A 17,132-nucleotide genomic window follows, 5' to 3' on the forward strand; every position below is an offset into this window, starting at 1 on the left:
TCCTAAATGGGTGCTGTACCTTATCAAATACTTTTTCTGCATGTATTGACATGATCATGTTATTTTTGTCTTTGCTTTTGTTTATGTGATGTATTACATTTACTGATTTGTGAATATTGAACCATCCTTGCATCCCTGGGATGAATCCCACATGGTGTATAGTCTTTTTGATGTATTTCTGGATGCAGTTTGCCAATATTTTGTTGAGAATTTTAGCATTTATGTTCATCAGCGATGTTGGCCTAAGGTTTTTATTCTTTGTTGTGTCTTTATCTAGTTTTGGAATTAAGATGATGCTGGCTTCATAAAAAGAATTTGGGAGTTTTCCATCCTTCTGGATTTTTTGGAATAGTCCATGAAGGACAGGCGTTAGCTTTTCCTTAAATGCTTTGTAGAATTCTCCTGTGAAACCATCTGGTCCAGGGCTTTTGTGTGTTGGGAGTTTTTTTTATTACTGCTTCAATTTCATCTGCTGTTATTGGTCAGTTCAGGCTTTCTTCTTCTTCTTCACTGAGGTTTGGAAGATTATATTTTCTACAAATGTGTCCATTTCACCTAGGTTTTCAAATTTCTTGGTGTACAGTTCTTCACAGCATACCAAGCATTCTTACAATGCTTTCTTACAGTGCTTTATATTTCTGTGGTGTCAGTTGTAATCTCTCCTCTTTCATTTCTGATTATGTTTATTTGGGTCTTATCTCTGTTTTTCTTGATGAGCCTGCTTAATGGCTTGTTGATTTTGTTTATCTTTTCAAAGAACCAGCTTCTCGATTCATTGATCCTTAGAATTGTGCTTTCAATCTCTATATCATTTAGTTCTGCTCTGATTCTTGGTTATTTACTTCCTTCTACTTGCTCTAGGGTGTCTTTTTTGTCGTTCCTTGAGTTCTTGTAGTCATAGAGTTAGGTTGTTTATTTGAAATGTTTCTATCTTTTTCAGGTAGGTCTGTATTGCTATCAACTGCCCTCTCAGGACCGACTTTCCTATGTCCCATACGTTTTGATTTGTTGTGAGTTCATTTTTGTTTGTTTCTAGAAACTTTTTGATTTATTTTATAATTTCATTCTTGACCCATTCATTGTTTAATAGCATGATATTCAATCTCCATGATTTTGATTGTTTGGGTTTTTTTTTTCTTGGGGTTGGTTTCTAGTTTCAGTCCCTTGTGGTGAGAGAAAATGCTTGGTGTGATTTCAATTTTTTTGAATTTGTTGGGGTTTGTTTTGTGTCCTATCAAGTGGTCTATCTTTGAAAATGTTCTATGCACATTTGAAAAGAAAGTGTATTTAGCTTCTTTGGGATGAAGGGCTGTATATATATCAATTAAGGCCATTTCATCTAGGGAATTCTTCAGTGCCACAATATCTTTGTTGACATTTTGTTTGGAAATTCTGTCTATTGTTCACAGTGGTGTGTTAAAATCCCCTACTATAATTGTGTTGCTGTCCATATATTTCTTGATGTCCTCTAAGATTATCTTTATGTATTTGGGTGCTCCTATGTTGGGTGCATATATATTTACAAAGCTTAAGTCTTTTTGGTGTATTCTTCCAATGAGTATTAGAAGTGACCTTCTGGGTCTCTGTTTATGGCCCCCTTTTTTTTTTTTTTGCATGTTATCATTTATTTGTATTATTTTTCTTATTTTATTTTATTTAGTTATTTTTCAAGTACAGTTTTCTGTCTATTTCTCCCATCCCAGCTTACCCTGCCCCGTGCTCCCCACCTCCCTCCCATTTCCACCCTCCCTTAGTTATTGTCCCTATGTACTTTATACTTGTTCCTCTAAATCCCTCCCCCTTTTTCCCTTAAATTCCCTCCCCTCTCCCTTCTGGTCACTGTCCCCTTGTTCTCTATTTCAGTGTCTTTGTTTTTATTCTGCTTGCTTGTTTGTTTTGTTGTTTAAGTTCCTGTTAAAGGTGAGATCATATGGTATTTGTCTTTTAACCCCTGGCTTATTTCACTCGGCATAATGCTTTCCAGTTCCATCTATGTTGCTGCAAAGGATAGTAGCTCCTTCTTTCTCTCTGCTGCATAGAATTCCATTGTGTATATGTACCACAATTTTTTGATCCATTCATTTACTGATGGGCACCTAGGTTACTTCCAACTCTTGCCTATTATAAATTGTGCTGCTATGAATATTGTGGTGCATAGGTTCTTTGAAATTGATGTTTTAGTGTTCTTAGGATATAATCCTAGCAGTGCAATTGCTGGGTCAAAAGGCAGGTCAATTTTTATTTTTCTGAGAAAATTCCATACTGTTTTTCATAATGGTTGTACTAGTCTGCAATCCCACTAACAGTGAACTAAGGTCCCCTTTTCCCCACAACTTCTCCAACATTTGTTGTTTGTTGCTTTTTTTTATGATAGCCATCCTGACTGGTGTAAAGTGGCATCTCATATGGCCCTTTTTTTGAAGACTATTTTGTCTTATATGGATACTGCTACCCTGGCTTTTTTTCCCCTGTCTGTTTGCTTGCAAAATTTGTTTCTAGCCCTTCACTTTCAGTCTGTGTAGGTCTCTTGTAGCCAGCATATATGTGAGTCATTCTTTCCTATCTGTTCAGCTATTCTATGTCTTTTGATTGGAGCATTTAATCCATTTACTTTTAAGGTTATTATAGATAGATACTTATTCATTGCCATTTTCATACCTGTGTTCCTCTCTATCTCTCTCTTTTCCTTCCTTTCCTTAAAGCATTCCCTTTAGCATCTTTTGCAGGGCTTGTTTGGTGGAGGTATATTATTTTAGACTTCTTTTGTCTGGGAAGCTCCTTATTTGGCCTTGTATCTTTATTGAGAGCCTTGCTGGGTAAAGTAGCCTTGGTTGAGGGCCTCTGGTTCTCATTACTTGGAGTATTCATTGCCATTATCTTCTGCCCTAGAGTGTTTCAATTGAGAGATCAGTAGCTAGCCTTATTGGGGCTCCTTTGTATGTTACTTCCTTTTTCTCCCTTGCTGCCTTTAAGATTCTCTCTTTGTCTTGGAATTTTGCCATTTTAATGATGATGTGTCTTGAAGTGGGCCTCTTTGGGTTCCTCTTGATTGGGACTCTTTGTGTTTCCTGGATTTGTGTCACTTTTTCTCTCATCAAATTAGGGAAGTTTTCCATCATCATTTTTTTCAACAGGTTTTCTATATCTTGTTCTTTTCCTTCTCCTTCTGGTATCCCTATTATAAGGATAGTATTATGTTTCATGTTGTCTTGCATTTCTCTTAATCCCTCTTCATCCTTTCTGAGCCTATTGTCCTTTTCTTGTTCTTTCTGGGTGTTTTATTCTACTTTTTCCTCCAGCTCTCTGATACAGTCTTCTGCTTCATCACTCCTGCTTTTGATTCCTTCCACTTTTTCTTCAGTTCAAAAATTATATTCTTCACTTCTTCTTGGCCCTTGTTAATAGTTTGTATTTCCTTTTTCATGTTGATATAGTTTGCAGTGAGTTCATTGTATGTCCCCTGTAGTTTCTGTTAGCTCATTGTGAGCTCATTGAACTTCCTGATAACAAGTGCTTTGAACTCAGTATCTGATAGTTGACTTGTCTCCATTTCATCTAACATTGTTTCTGAGGCCTCCTCCTTTCCCTTCATTTGGGTATTGTTTCTTTATCTTTCCATTATTTGTGAGATTCTACTTGTTAGCTCCAGCTTCTTAAATTGATCTGTTCTGGTTCCCTGGGTTTATGGTGTGAACTTCTTTGGTAGAATATCTGTGAAATTCCATGATGTAGTCTCCTTTATCTCCAGAATTCACTGGTCTTGGGCTGTTGTTTATGTTGGTTCTATATTTGTCTTTGGGTTTTGATTGCTGTTTGGTCTTTATTTGGTGGGTCCTTTCCACCAGCTGGTTAACTGAGGGTCACTCTGTTTACCACCTGTTGTATTTTGTCGTGCTGGTGAGGGCAGATTTTGTTGAAGCTAGTTCTTCCATGTATACAAGGTTTTGAGGATTCTCTTTTGCTCTTGTTCAGTTGTTTGTACTGAATAGTTTCTCCAGTATTTAGTTGTATTTCCAGATACAACTCTGTATTTCCAGATAGGTCCTGGATTGAGATTAGTGTGGTTTCCGTCCCTCGTTCCCCTTCATATGTTGTTATCTGTTGGTAGTTCCTTTGTTGTTGGATTTCCTCTCCCCGGGTGGTATCCTGGTGTTCACCACTTCTACTTACTGTTTTTTTTGTGATCAGATGGAGGAGAAAGCAAAAATGGTTTAAGGCAGCAGGAGAGTATTCTATGATATTTAGAGTAACAGCCAGTAGAGAAGAGATAGGAGATCCTTTGGCTATGTATAGTTTTAACTGTGGTCTTCCATCCAGTTAGGTGCTTTCTGGAAAGGATGGAAAGAAGATAAGACTCTTGTTGGGGAGGGAAGTTTTCTGAGTTGGATCTAAAAAGCTGTGAGTTTGTGGGGGGTCAGATTCTGAGGTAAGGTAAGAGCAAAGGATATTAAATAGGTGTACTGTGTGATAGAATAGAGTTAAGCACTACAGTAATAGAGTTCAGGAAACTGTGAAGTGGGCTAAGATCTGGAAAGGGTATCGTAAAGTGTTTAAAATTGTATGGAACAACTATTATTTACAATAATAGTAGAGCAACAATCACATGACAGAATCTCTGTGATGTGGATAAGAAAAATAGGGGGTGTAGAACTTTGAGTAGTGTGCTAAAGGAACACAAGTGATTTGAAGGACAGTAAATTAACAATATACTATGAAAGAGAGAACAGGAGAAACCTGTCAAATGATACAATATAACCAGTCAAGCAAAGAAGACTATACAGAAAGAAGAATACAAAATGCTATTAAAATAAAAATATAAGTATGCAGTACTTTGCAGTTTCTTTGCAATAGCAAAGTGAAATTTGTTTCACTGTCTCAACTGTTGGGATGCCCCCTCTTTATATCCAACTCTGGTTTTTTCATAGTTCCAGCTTTTTTTTCTTTTTGTCTCACTCGTGAGTATTTAAAAAAATCAGGAGAAGGGAGGAAGAAGAGATAAAATTGGAAAGAAAGGAAGAAGGAATAAAACAAGAAAGAAGGAAAGAGAGGAAGAAGGTATTGAAAGATAAAATAAAAATTAAAGATTACTAAAAAAACAAAACACTCTGTTGATTTCAAACTGACCAAACCAGTTTTTCTGGTCTTTCTGGCTGCAGCAGACTGAAGGGCCATTGGTATGGCTTTTCTTCCTTCCTGATGTGTACTCAGCCAGTCATGTACACATCGTCTGTAGAGCTAGTCTGGCATTTCTCCTTGGAGTCTTTGGTGTGGGATCTAAGTCTTCCTCAGAGCCTCTTTCCTCATGGTTATCACTGTGGGCTGGGGTGCAGGCCCACAAACTTGGCCGGGCTGCCTCAGTCCCTTCCCAGTGCTATGGGGGTAGGTAGGGCCTCTCCTGGGCAACCTTTCTCACAACCTCAGAATTGCTGCCCGGCTGGGAGGGGAGTAGGCCAAGCGGCTGTTGCCAAAGAATTCCCCAAACAGTTTTTCTTTTTGAGAAATTCCTCCTACTCAAGCCTTACACTCTGTACAGCCCAATTCTCCAGCCAGACCGGTGACTATCAGGGTCACTGTGCAAATCTCAACTCTCCCAAGCCAGTGCCCACAACTCTGAGGGTAATCACAGTCCCTGTGTGTTTGCCTCTTTGTTCTTATTCCCCTTTCTAAAGCTTCAAGCAACCAGGTCTCTTCCAGTGCTGCTCAAACCCTGTTTGGCCAGGGAGGGAGGGAGCAGTTGACCTGGCTCTCTCTCAAGGACTCTGTGGCAGGCCTGCTGCTCCCAAGGACTCTGTGGTAGACCCAGTGCTGGGGATGGGCACCGGGCCTGAGGCTACAGCCACCCTTGTCCCCGCACTGATCCCTTGGACCTTATTGTCCTGAAGAACTCTCCTTACTGTCTGTTTTTTCAGTGTCCACTACAATTTTTGGTCTCTTATTTTAATATATGTTGGGGTTCTGTTGGCTGTTTGCTCTTTTCCTCCATAGGTCGGCTAGGTTTTTCTCCCATGTGTAGGGGGGAAGTAGAATCTGCTCCCTCCTACTCTGTCATTATCTTCCTTCTCCCCCAGGATTCTCTTTATTCTCATCTGCCAAAATTGGAACTTGTCCTCTGGAGGAGCCCCTCTATCTTTCCTAATGGATTTAATTGATCTCTTCAGAGCATTTCACCCTAAAGCAGAAGAATATGCATACTTTTCAAGTGCACATGGAACATTTTCTAGGATAGACTACATGCTAGGACACAAAACGTCTCAATACACTTAAGAAGACTGAAATCATATCAAGCATCTTCTGAGACTGCAGTGCTATGAAACTAGAGATCAATCACAAGAACATTGAAACTCACACAAAGACATGGAAGCTAAGTTACATGTCATTAAACAATGAATTTGTGAACAAGATCAAGGAAGAAATCAAAGGATACCTGAAACAGAGGAAAATGTTTCACAATCATCCAAAATCTGTGTGGCGCTGGGAAAGAAATACTAAGAGAGAAATTCATAGCACTACAGGCATATCCCAAAAAATTAAGATCAGAGCAGAAATAAATGAAATAGGGTCTAAAAATATGATACAAAAGATCAATGAATCCAAGAACTGGTTCTTTGAAAAGATACACAAGATGTAAAAAACTTTAACCAGACTCATCAAGAAAGAAAGAAAAAGGACCTAAATAAATAAAATCATAAATGAAAGAGGAGAAATAACAATCCTTACAAAGGATTACAAGAAAACATTCTAAATAATTAAATGCCAACAAACTGGATATCCTGGACAATATGGACAAATTCCTAAAAACATACTGTCCTCAAAAAATAAATCAGGAAGAATCAGAGAATCCAAGTAGACAGATTAATGAAATCGAAGCAGTAATAAAAAACCTCCCAAACAAAAAAGCACCCTAGACTAGATTGCTTCACAGATGATTAACCAAACATTCTGAGAAGACCTAACACCCCTCCTTCTCAAACTATTTCATAAAATTCAAGAGTGGGGGGTCTCTCAAACTCTTTTTATCAGGCCAGCATTAGCCTAACTCCAAACCAGAAAATGATATTATAAAAAATTATATTATAATATCACTAATGAACATAGATGCTAAAATTCTTAACAAAATATCAGCAAACCAAATACAGCAATGCATCAAAAAGATTATACACTATGATCAAGTGGGAATAGCAAGATTGGTACAACATTTGCAAATCCATAAGTATAATTTACCACATTAACAAAATGAAGGATAAAAACCACATGATTATATCAATAGATACAGAAAAAAGCTTTTGATAAAATCCAACACCCATTTACAATAAGAACACTCAGCGCAATGGGAATAAAGGGAACATATCTAAGTATAATAAAGGCCATATATGACAAACCCACTGCCAGCATCATATTCAATGGGCAAAAATACAAGCATTCACCTCAAGATTGGGAACAAGACAAGGATGTCTGCTTTCACCTCTTTTATGCAACATAATATTGGAAGTCCTAGCCACAACTACCAGAAACAAGGAGAAGAAATAAAAGGGAAGAAATAACCTGTCTTTATTTGCAGATGACATAATACTGTACATAGAGAATCCCAAAGATTTCACCAAGAGACTAGTAGAACTGATAAGTAAAATCACCAAAGTCACATAATACAAAATTAAAATAATGAAATCAGCTTCATTTTTATATACCAATAACAAACTAACAGAAAGGGAAATTAAGAAAATAATCCCTAACCAAGGAGGTGAAAACCTGTACTCAGAAAATTACAAGGCACTGCAAAAAGAATTTGAAGAAGATACAAATAAGTGGAAGCACACACTGTGCTCATGGATCAGAAGAATTAACATCATTAAAATGTCCATACTATCCAAAGCAACCTATAGCTTCAACACAATTTCTATCAAGATTCCAATAGCATATTTTATATAACTAGGAAAAAAATTCAAAAATTTATATAGAACCACAAAAGGCCCTGCATAACAACAAAAATCCTGAAAAAGAAGAACAAAGCTGGAGGGATCTTGCTGCCTAACATCAAATGATACTATAAGGCCATAGTAATCAAAACAAGTTGATACTGGCATAAGAACAGACACATAGATCAATGGAGTAGAATAGAAAGCCCAGAAATAAACCCACACCTTTATACTCAATTAATATTCAACAGAGGAAGCAAGCATATACAATGGGCTAAAGATATTCAATAACCGGGGTTGGGAAAATTGGACAGATACTGCAGAAAAATGAAACTAGGCCACCTTCTTACACAACACACAAGCATAAATTTAAAATGGATCGAAGAGTTAAATGTTAGACATGCAGCCATAAAAATCATAGAAAAAACACAGGTAGCAAAATCTCAGACATTGCTAGTAGAATTTTTTTTATCTGATATATCCCCCCCCAGGCAAGGAAAACAGAAGAAAAAATAAACAAGTGGGACTTCATCCAACTAAAAACGTTTTTGTACAGCAAAAGAAACTATCAACAAAATAAAAAGACAACCCACAAAATAGGAGAACATATTGGCTATCTGATAAGAGGTTAATGTCCAAAATTTATAAAATACTTAGAAAACTCAACACCAAAAATCAAATAACCCAATTAAAAAAAGAGCAAAGGACCCAAATAGACACTTCTCCAAAGAGAACTAAAGGATGGCCAATAGACATATGAAAAGATGTTCAACATCAATAATCATCAGAGGGATGCAAATAAAAATCACTATGAGATACCATTTCACACCTGTCAGAATGTACCATCAATGAGTGAATCAAAAAAAAAAAAGAGCTGAGCAGGATATGGAGAAAGGGAAACCATTTTTATTGTTGGTGGGAATGCAGATTGGTACAGCCTCTGTGGAAAGCAGTATGGAGATACCTCAAAAAATTAAAAATGGATTTACCTTTTGACCTAGCAATCTCACTTCTGGCAATATATCTGATGGAACCCAAAACACTAATTCAAAAGACCACAAGCAATCCTATGTTCATTGCAGTGTTATTTACAGTTACCAGGATATGGAGGCCGCCCAAGTGTCTATCAGTAGATGAATGAATAAAACAACTCTGGGATATTTATATAATGGAATTCTATTTGTCCATAAAAAGAAGAAAAATTTTCCCTTCTCAACAGTATGGATCAAACTGGAGAACATTATGCTAAGTGAAATAAACCAGTCAGAGAAAAACAAATACCACATGATTTCACTCATAGATGGAATCTAGCAAACAAACTGAACTAATAAGCAAAACAGAGAGACTCATAGATGGAAAACAGATGACAGCTAGTAGTGAGGAAGGTTAGAGGGTGGAGGGAATGAGCAAAAAGGAAAACAAACTCATGGATATTGACAATAGTGTGGTGATTGTTGTGGGATGGGGATTATACGGGAACTAAATAGTAATAGAAAAATATAATAAAGATTATATATTTACAAAAATGGTTGGAATAAATATTCTTGTCTTGTTCCTGATCTTAAAAGAAAAACTTTCAGCTTTTCACTTTTGAGTATAATGAATCTGTGGGTTTATCATATATAATCACTTTTAAAATTAATTTTATTTAGTTATTTTTCAAGTACAGTTTTTTTGTGTATTTCTCCCATTCCAGCCTCCCCCGCCCTTGCTCCCCACCTCCCTCCCATTTCCACCCCCCTTAGTTCTTGTCCCTGTGTCCTTCCTATTTGTTCCTCCAAATCCCTCCCCCTTTTTCCCCTTAACTTCCCTTCCCTCTCCCCTCTGGTCACTGTCCCCTTGTTCTCTATTTCAGTGTCTTTGGTGTTTTTTTTCTTTTTTTTTTCTGCTTGCTTGTTTGTTTTGTTGTTTAGCTTTTATCAAAGAACCTATGCACCACAATGTTCATAGCAGCACAATTTACAATAGCCAAGAGTTGGAAGCAACCTAGGTGCCCATCAGTAAATGAATGGATCAAAAAATTGTGGTACATATACACAGTGGAATTCTATGCAGCAGAGAGAAAGAAGGAGCTACTACCTTTTGCAACAACATGGATGGAACTGGAAAGCATTATGCTAAGTGAAATAGGCCAGGTGCTGAAAAGACAAATACCATATAATCACTATTATATTGAGGTATGTTTCTTCAATAACCACCTCATTGAAAGTTTTGATCATAAATGTATGTTGAATTTCATCAAACATTTTCTACATGATTAATAAAATCATGTCATTTTATTCTTTATTCATTTTTTAATGTTCTCCTTTTTTATTTTTTATTTTTAATATATTTTATTAATTATGCCATTACAGTTCTATTTCGCCCTTCATTCCCCTCCACCCTGCACACCCCCTCCCCAATCATTCCCCCATTTTGTTTATGACCACATGTCTCAAGTTCTTTAGATTCTATATTTCCCCTACTATTCTTACCCTCCCCCTATTTATTTTCTACCTACCATCTATGCTACTTATTTTCTGTACCTTCTCCCACCTTCTCCTTCTCCCACTCCCCTGTTGCTAACCCTCCATGTGATCTTCATTTCTATGGTTCTGCTCCTGATCTAGCTGTCCTCTTAGTTTGCTTTTGATTTAGGTGTGGTTGTTAATAACTGTGAGTTTGCTGTCCTTTCACTGTTCATATTTTTTTATCTTCTGTTTCTTAGGTAAGTCCCTTTAACATTTCACATAATAAGGGCTTGGTGATGATGAATTCCTTGAATTTGATCTTATCTGAGAAGCACTTTATCTGCCCTTCCATTCTACAGGAAAGCTCTGCTGGATAGATCAATCTTGGATGTAGGTCTTTGGATTTCATGATTTGGAGTATTTCTTTCCAGCCCCTTCTTGCCTGTAAGGTCTCTTTTGAGAAATCTGCTGACAGTCTGATGGGAACTCCTTTGTAGGTGACTGTCCCCTTATCTCTTGCTGCTTCTAGGATTCTCTCCTTCATTTTAATCTTGGCTAATATAATGATGATGTGCCTTGGTGTGTTCCTCTTGGGTCCAACTTCTTTGGGACTCTCTGAGCTTCCTGGATTTCCTGGAAGTCTATTTCCTTTGCCAGATTGGGGAAGTTCTCCTTTATTATTTGTTCAAATAAGTTTTCCACTGGTGGCTGTTCCTCTTCCCCTTCTGTTACACCTATAATTTGGATGTTGGAACATTTAAAGATGTCCTGAAGGTTCCTAAGCCTCTCCTCCTTTTTTCTGAATTCTTGTTTCTTCATCTTTTTCTGTTTGGTCATTTTTTTCCTCTTTCTGGTCCACTCCATTGATTTGAGTCCCAGTTTCCTTTCCATTACTATTGGTTTCCTGTGCATTTCCCTTCATTTCAATTAGTTTAGCCTCCATATATTCCTCTAATTTGTGGCTAAAATCAACCAGTTCTGTGAGTATCCTGATCAGCAGTGCATCTGAACTGTGCATCTGAAGGTTTGGCTATTTCTTCATCGCTTAGATTTATCAGCTCTGGGCCTCTGAGTTGTTTTTGAGCCATGTTTTTATCTGTTTGGGCCTGTTACATATGAGGAGAGGAGCCTTAATTGTTCACCCAGGTTGCAATGCTGTATGTGGGGACAGGGTCAGAGAAGGACAATGCTGGTCCCCTCTGCTGCTTCCTGTCCCTGGGGCCTGCACCTAAGTCTCACTGCTCCCTCCTTCACCAGTTTATCTGTGCACAAATGCGTGACCACGGTCAGCCCTCAGTGGGTCCACCGCTTCTCCACACCCAAGATCTGCCCATGGCTACTTGCGTGCCTGGATTGTGCGCCCAGGTGGGTCTGGTGGATCTTTCCTGCCCGACCCTGCTCTGCTGCTGGCTCTGCCCCTCTTACTGGTTTGGCTGAAGGGTTCGTTGTTATCAGACTTCCATGTAGTTCAATTTTCTGTGGTTTGGCTGCATTTTTGTTGCTTAAACTTTGCTGTTTTTAAACTTGGTTGTGCAAGAAGGTACAGTGCTTCCACCTACTCCTCCATCTTGGTGGAAGTCTTTATCCTTTATTTTGTTAATGTGGTATAGTATGTTGATCGACTTATGGATATTCATTCTTCATTGCATCCTTGGAATAAATCTCACTTGATCTTGATGTACGATCTTTTTTGTATATTGTTGAATTTAGATTGCTAATTGCATTTGCATTTATACTTATTATAATATACTTGTGTTATACAATATAATTTGATATTGTAATTTTTTTGTAATGTTTTTGTCTGGTTTTGGTATCAGGATAATTCTGGCCTTATCTAAAACTTTGGAAGCATTCCTTTCTCTTGAATTTCTGAATAGTTTGAGAAGAATAGGTATTAACTCTTCTTTAACTGTTTAGTAGAATTTACCTGTGAAACCATCTTGTTCTGGACCTTTGTTGAGAGTTTCTTTTCTTTCTTTCTTTTTTTATTGTTGTTCAAGTACAATTGTCTCCATTTTCCCCCCACCACTCTCACCCACTCCAGCCATTCCCACCTCTCACCCTTGATCCTACCCCCTTTAGCTTTGTCCATGTGTCCTTCAGACATGTTCCTTGATGACCCTTCCCCTCTCCCATCCCTGTTACCCTCTCCCATCTCTGTTCTGGTTACTCTCAGTTTGTTCTTTATTTCAATGTCTCTGGCTCTATTTTGCTTGCTTGTTTTATTGATTAGGTTCCACTTGTAGGTGAGATCATGTGGTATTTGTCTTTCACTGCCTGACCTATTTCACTTAGCATAATGCTCTGCAGTTCCATTCATGCTGTCAAAAAGGGTAGGAGCTCCTTCTTTCCACTCCAGGAAGACAAACAACTCAATTGAAAAGTTGGCAGAAGACTTAAACAGACGGTTCTCCAAAAAGGACATACAGAGGGCCCAGAGACATATGAAAAGATACTCAGCATCACAAGCCACCAGACAGATGCAAATTAAAGCCTCAATGACATACCACTTCACACTGGTGAGAATGGCCATCATAAAGCAACAAAAAATAAGCGCTGGCAGGGTTGTGGAGAAAAGGGAACCCTAGTGCACTGTTGGTAGGAATGCAGATTGGTGCAGCCACTGTGGAAAACAGTATAGAATTTCCTCAGAAAACTAAAAATGGAACTGCCTTTTGACCCAGCAATTACACTGCTGGGATTATATTCTAAGAACCCTGAACATCAATTGAAGAGAACTTATGCACCTCAGTGTTCATAGCAGCACAGTTTACAATAGCCAAGTGGTGGAAGCAACCTAGGTGCCCATCAGTAAATGAATGGATCCAAAAACTATGATACATTTACACAATGAAATACTGTGCAGAAGAAAGAAAGAAGGAGCGCTTATCCTTTCAACAGCATGGATTGAACTGGAAAGCATTATGCTAAGTGAAATAAGCCAGGTGGTGAAGGACAAATACCATATGATCTCACCTTTAAGTGGAACCTAATCAATAAAACTAATAAGCAAGCAAAATATAACCAGAGACATTAGAATTATGAACAATCTTACACTAACCTAAGGGGAGGTAGGAGAGGATAATGGGGAGAGAGGGGAAGGATTTTTAGGAACAATTATAAAGGACACATGGACAAAAGCAAGGGGTGAGGTGAAAGCAGGGAGGGAGGTGGTGATGGCTGGTGTTGGGGGCAGTGGGGGGGGCAAATACATACCACTGTAATTGAACAACAAAATCATATTAAAAAAATAAAAGAACAATGGCTCTCATTATTTATATGGTTATGATGAAGGGATTTACAGGAGTTACAGGTGTTGCACAAAGGAACCATATGAATGGAATCAGTGGTAGCCTCACAAGCAGAGGAATGAGTCCTGACCTGAACCTTGGGGACCATTGAGGAGTACTCAGGTAGTTGAAATGTGGAAGGCATACAGACTGAGAAGGGAGTTCAGCAAAAACACTCAGAGAAATGAGAGATTGTGGTGTTGGGAAAGAAAGAGGACGCAGACCTTTTTTCTCTTCACTGGTATATTTTTTGGGAAAAGTTATAGAGACAGTGAAGGGAATACATAATTTTTGCTATTGCAGAATGGAAGAAGGACCCTGAAAGTCAGAAGAAAGGATGGGTGTACTGCTGTTTGAAACATCTAAACAGAGGTTTGTAATCACCACTTCACTTGTACAAAAGGAAATTCAGTGATAGCATACATAAACATTCAAAATATTACAATTGAATCATGTAATGTTCATCAAACCTCAGTTGGCACCTTGCCAGATATGCTCTCAGAGTTCTGTTCCTTATGACAAAGCAGTCCTGACTGCTTTTGCATTCACTCTGCTGCCTTAGTTGTTTCAAACAACTAACTATTGCCAGCATATATCAATAGTAACCACCTGGGGTGCAAGGAATGTTGGAGGTTTGGCTCACAATGAAAGCAGAACAAATCCCAAACCACAGGCATACCCACAGCAGAGACCCACAAGCTTCTCTGAGGCCCAGGGAAGCAGGGAGCTGTTCCAGCTCTCTGCAGAGGACCATGGGTTAGAAATAATAAATTGTTATTCGCTCTTTAATCCTCACCACCTGCATCGCTTAAAACCTCAGGCAGTAAAGAAAGACTGGGCTTGTTGTAGAAGGAATTCCTATGAAGCTGTGTGCCTGATCTGCACAGTGAGGCCCCCTGTCCTCTCACAGCCAATGCCCCTGCATATATACAAGTGTAGGGTATGTGAACCTAATGGTTTGGCTGTTGATACAGTGGGTCACAGCCAGATACCACCTGCATGTGATTGACCATTCAGCAAGCATGTTTTTCTTCACTTCCTGCTAGAATTTACCCTGTTTAAGCTTGTGATTTGAATATTTAGACAAAGAAATACTCAAGACTTTATAGTTGTAGTGAATGTTGTTTTACAAAATTACATGAGGAGAGCTTGCAAATTCCAAAAGATCTAAAAACACTCTGTAAAATCCTCTTTGGAAATATCTTTGAGGAATATATATATTTTTCTCCCAGATGACGGAGGTAGGTCAAGGACCTGGGGAAAAAAGCACATAGATGGACATGACTGAAGTTCCTCATCCTTGGTCTGATGACTTCTGTCACTAAACCTGAGTCACCAGAACTTAGCTCCTTACCCTCGTGATGCAAAGGATTAGAGGCCTAATGCTTGGGCTCCTTATACATACCTTGAAATTTGCCCCATGCCAAGTTCTTGATGTGGAAGACAGGTGTCCCTCCACAGTGTCTGAGGCTGCATAATCATACCTTAAAGCATGTAGACCAATAGCAATCAGGAATCTGACTGTGTGGAGTCTAAGAGAAGAAGCTGTTGGCCCTAGTCAGGGAAATTTAAGGTGTTTGTGAGTCCCCTCATCTCCCTTCAGTAATTTGCTCTTTGAATTTGCCATCCAACACTGAGTTTCCGTCCTTCCCCTCTCCAATGGTCAGCCCCCTTTGTAGGGCCAGACCTCCCTATTGGAGAATCTTAATCTAGTTTGAGAGTAAGGATCTCCGTATCAGTGACACAAATATTTTGTTTATGGAATAATAATTGGAGCCTGAGATCTTCAAAACTCTGGCTTCTTAAATCCAGAAACCTCTTGCTTTCATGGTATGTCAAGTTTTCCAATAAAGAAATGTGATTGCTGGCTGAAGGGAGTGGAAAACACAAGGAAGGAGTACAAATAACTATGAGAGAATGTATTTTAACATATTCTCCCACAGCCCTTACATGATGAAGAGTAACTTGTAGATGCTTAAATGCCCACAGTCCTCAACAGTGGTTGCTATTGTCTTGAAAAGTCTTGTAATAAGACATGAATAAGAAGAGAGATATAAATATTGAAACAAAATAAGTGACTAATTTTTCTGGTGATATGATTACCTAGAAAATATAAAGCAATCAATTTAAGAACTATTTTTATTATACATAAAAATGTAGAAGAGTGGCATAATAAAAATAGACAAAAGTAAACAGATATTCTACTCTAACCACTGTCAATAAAAATTTTGTTCACAGTAATATAAAATAAGATGGATGCACACTGGTGGTATAAGGACTTCATTTCATTTTTCCCTCTTAACTATCATATGGGACATGCAATATTATCTCCATTGCTATCTTTCTAATAATAACTTTGAGTATAAAAAAGCCATTTTGCTGCTGAGTTACCATGCTACCTCCTCTTAGAATCAATAGAGCAGTGAAATTTAATACATGCGTACAGTATTAAAAAAACACAACCTTATGTACAATGGAATATAATAAAATTGAGAGAAAAAGGACTACCTACTTAGAAAATGTTTATATCAAATCTGACAGGTTAAGGAAAAAACAAAGGGTTTAAAGAGTTTATTTTTCAAATGTATAGGCACTTTAAAAAACACAATAGTTTGATGTGGAAAGAATATGAACAAAGTACATATACAATTAGTAAAGAAATGATTAAGAAGTGCCCATCATTCGTAGAATTCAAAGAATAGCCATGTAAAAGACCTATAGAAATCATTTTGCAGCTATTTAAAAATGAAAATAAAAGTTAATGATAATAGAACTTGAAGCTGAGCAGTGTTATGGTCCTACTGGTATGATTGTTGCTGATGGAGTTTAAAGTACAAAGAACTCTTGAACAGTGTTGTGGATATATCTAGTAAGAATTCTAAATTCATATTTATTGACCTAATAATGTCAGACCTTATGAATTTAATCTAAGGAAATGATCGCTAGAAAAAAGCCCTTCACATTTGCACAGGTAGGTCACATTGTTTGTTTCCCTGCAGAGAAAGTGGTGTGGTAGTTCAGTCAGTGCATACACGGAGGAATCAGATGCCCTTGGACTCATGAGTGAGCTTTCCCGCTCAACTACCTTATAACCTTGGGCAAGTAATGTAATTTCACTGTGCCTCAAATTCTTCATGCGGATAATAATGTTGCAGCCTAAATTGTGGGTTGTGAGGATCAAATGAGTTAACAAATGTGAAGTACTTAGAAAATGCCTGGCATGTTGCAAACACTCTGTTCTATAAACTATAATTATACAAAAAATTATAAAACAGGAATCAGTTTAACTACCCCACATTAGGAGGATTGTTTTAAAATTATATTGTCCTGACATGTCATTTTATAAACCCATGAAAATGTTATTTTGAGAACTCTGAAAAAATAAGTTTATGATGAAATATTCAGTAAATAAAGACTACAAATTCTGAATTCACAGCAATCCCAACTATGCAAAATAGTTCTGAAGTAGAGAAGAGGAA

The sequence above is a fragment of the Artibeus jamaicensis genome, unplaced genomic scaffold (assembly GCF_021234435.1).
Source record: "Artibeus jamaicensis isolate MK-2021 breed Jamaican fruit bat unplaced genomic scaffold, CSHL_Jam_final contig_332, whole genome shotgun sequence".
In the NCBI taxonomy this organism is placed as follows: domain Eukaryota; kingdom Metazoa; phylum Chordata; class Mammalia; order Chiroptera; family Phyllostomidae; genus Artibeus; species Artibeus jamaicensis.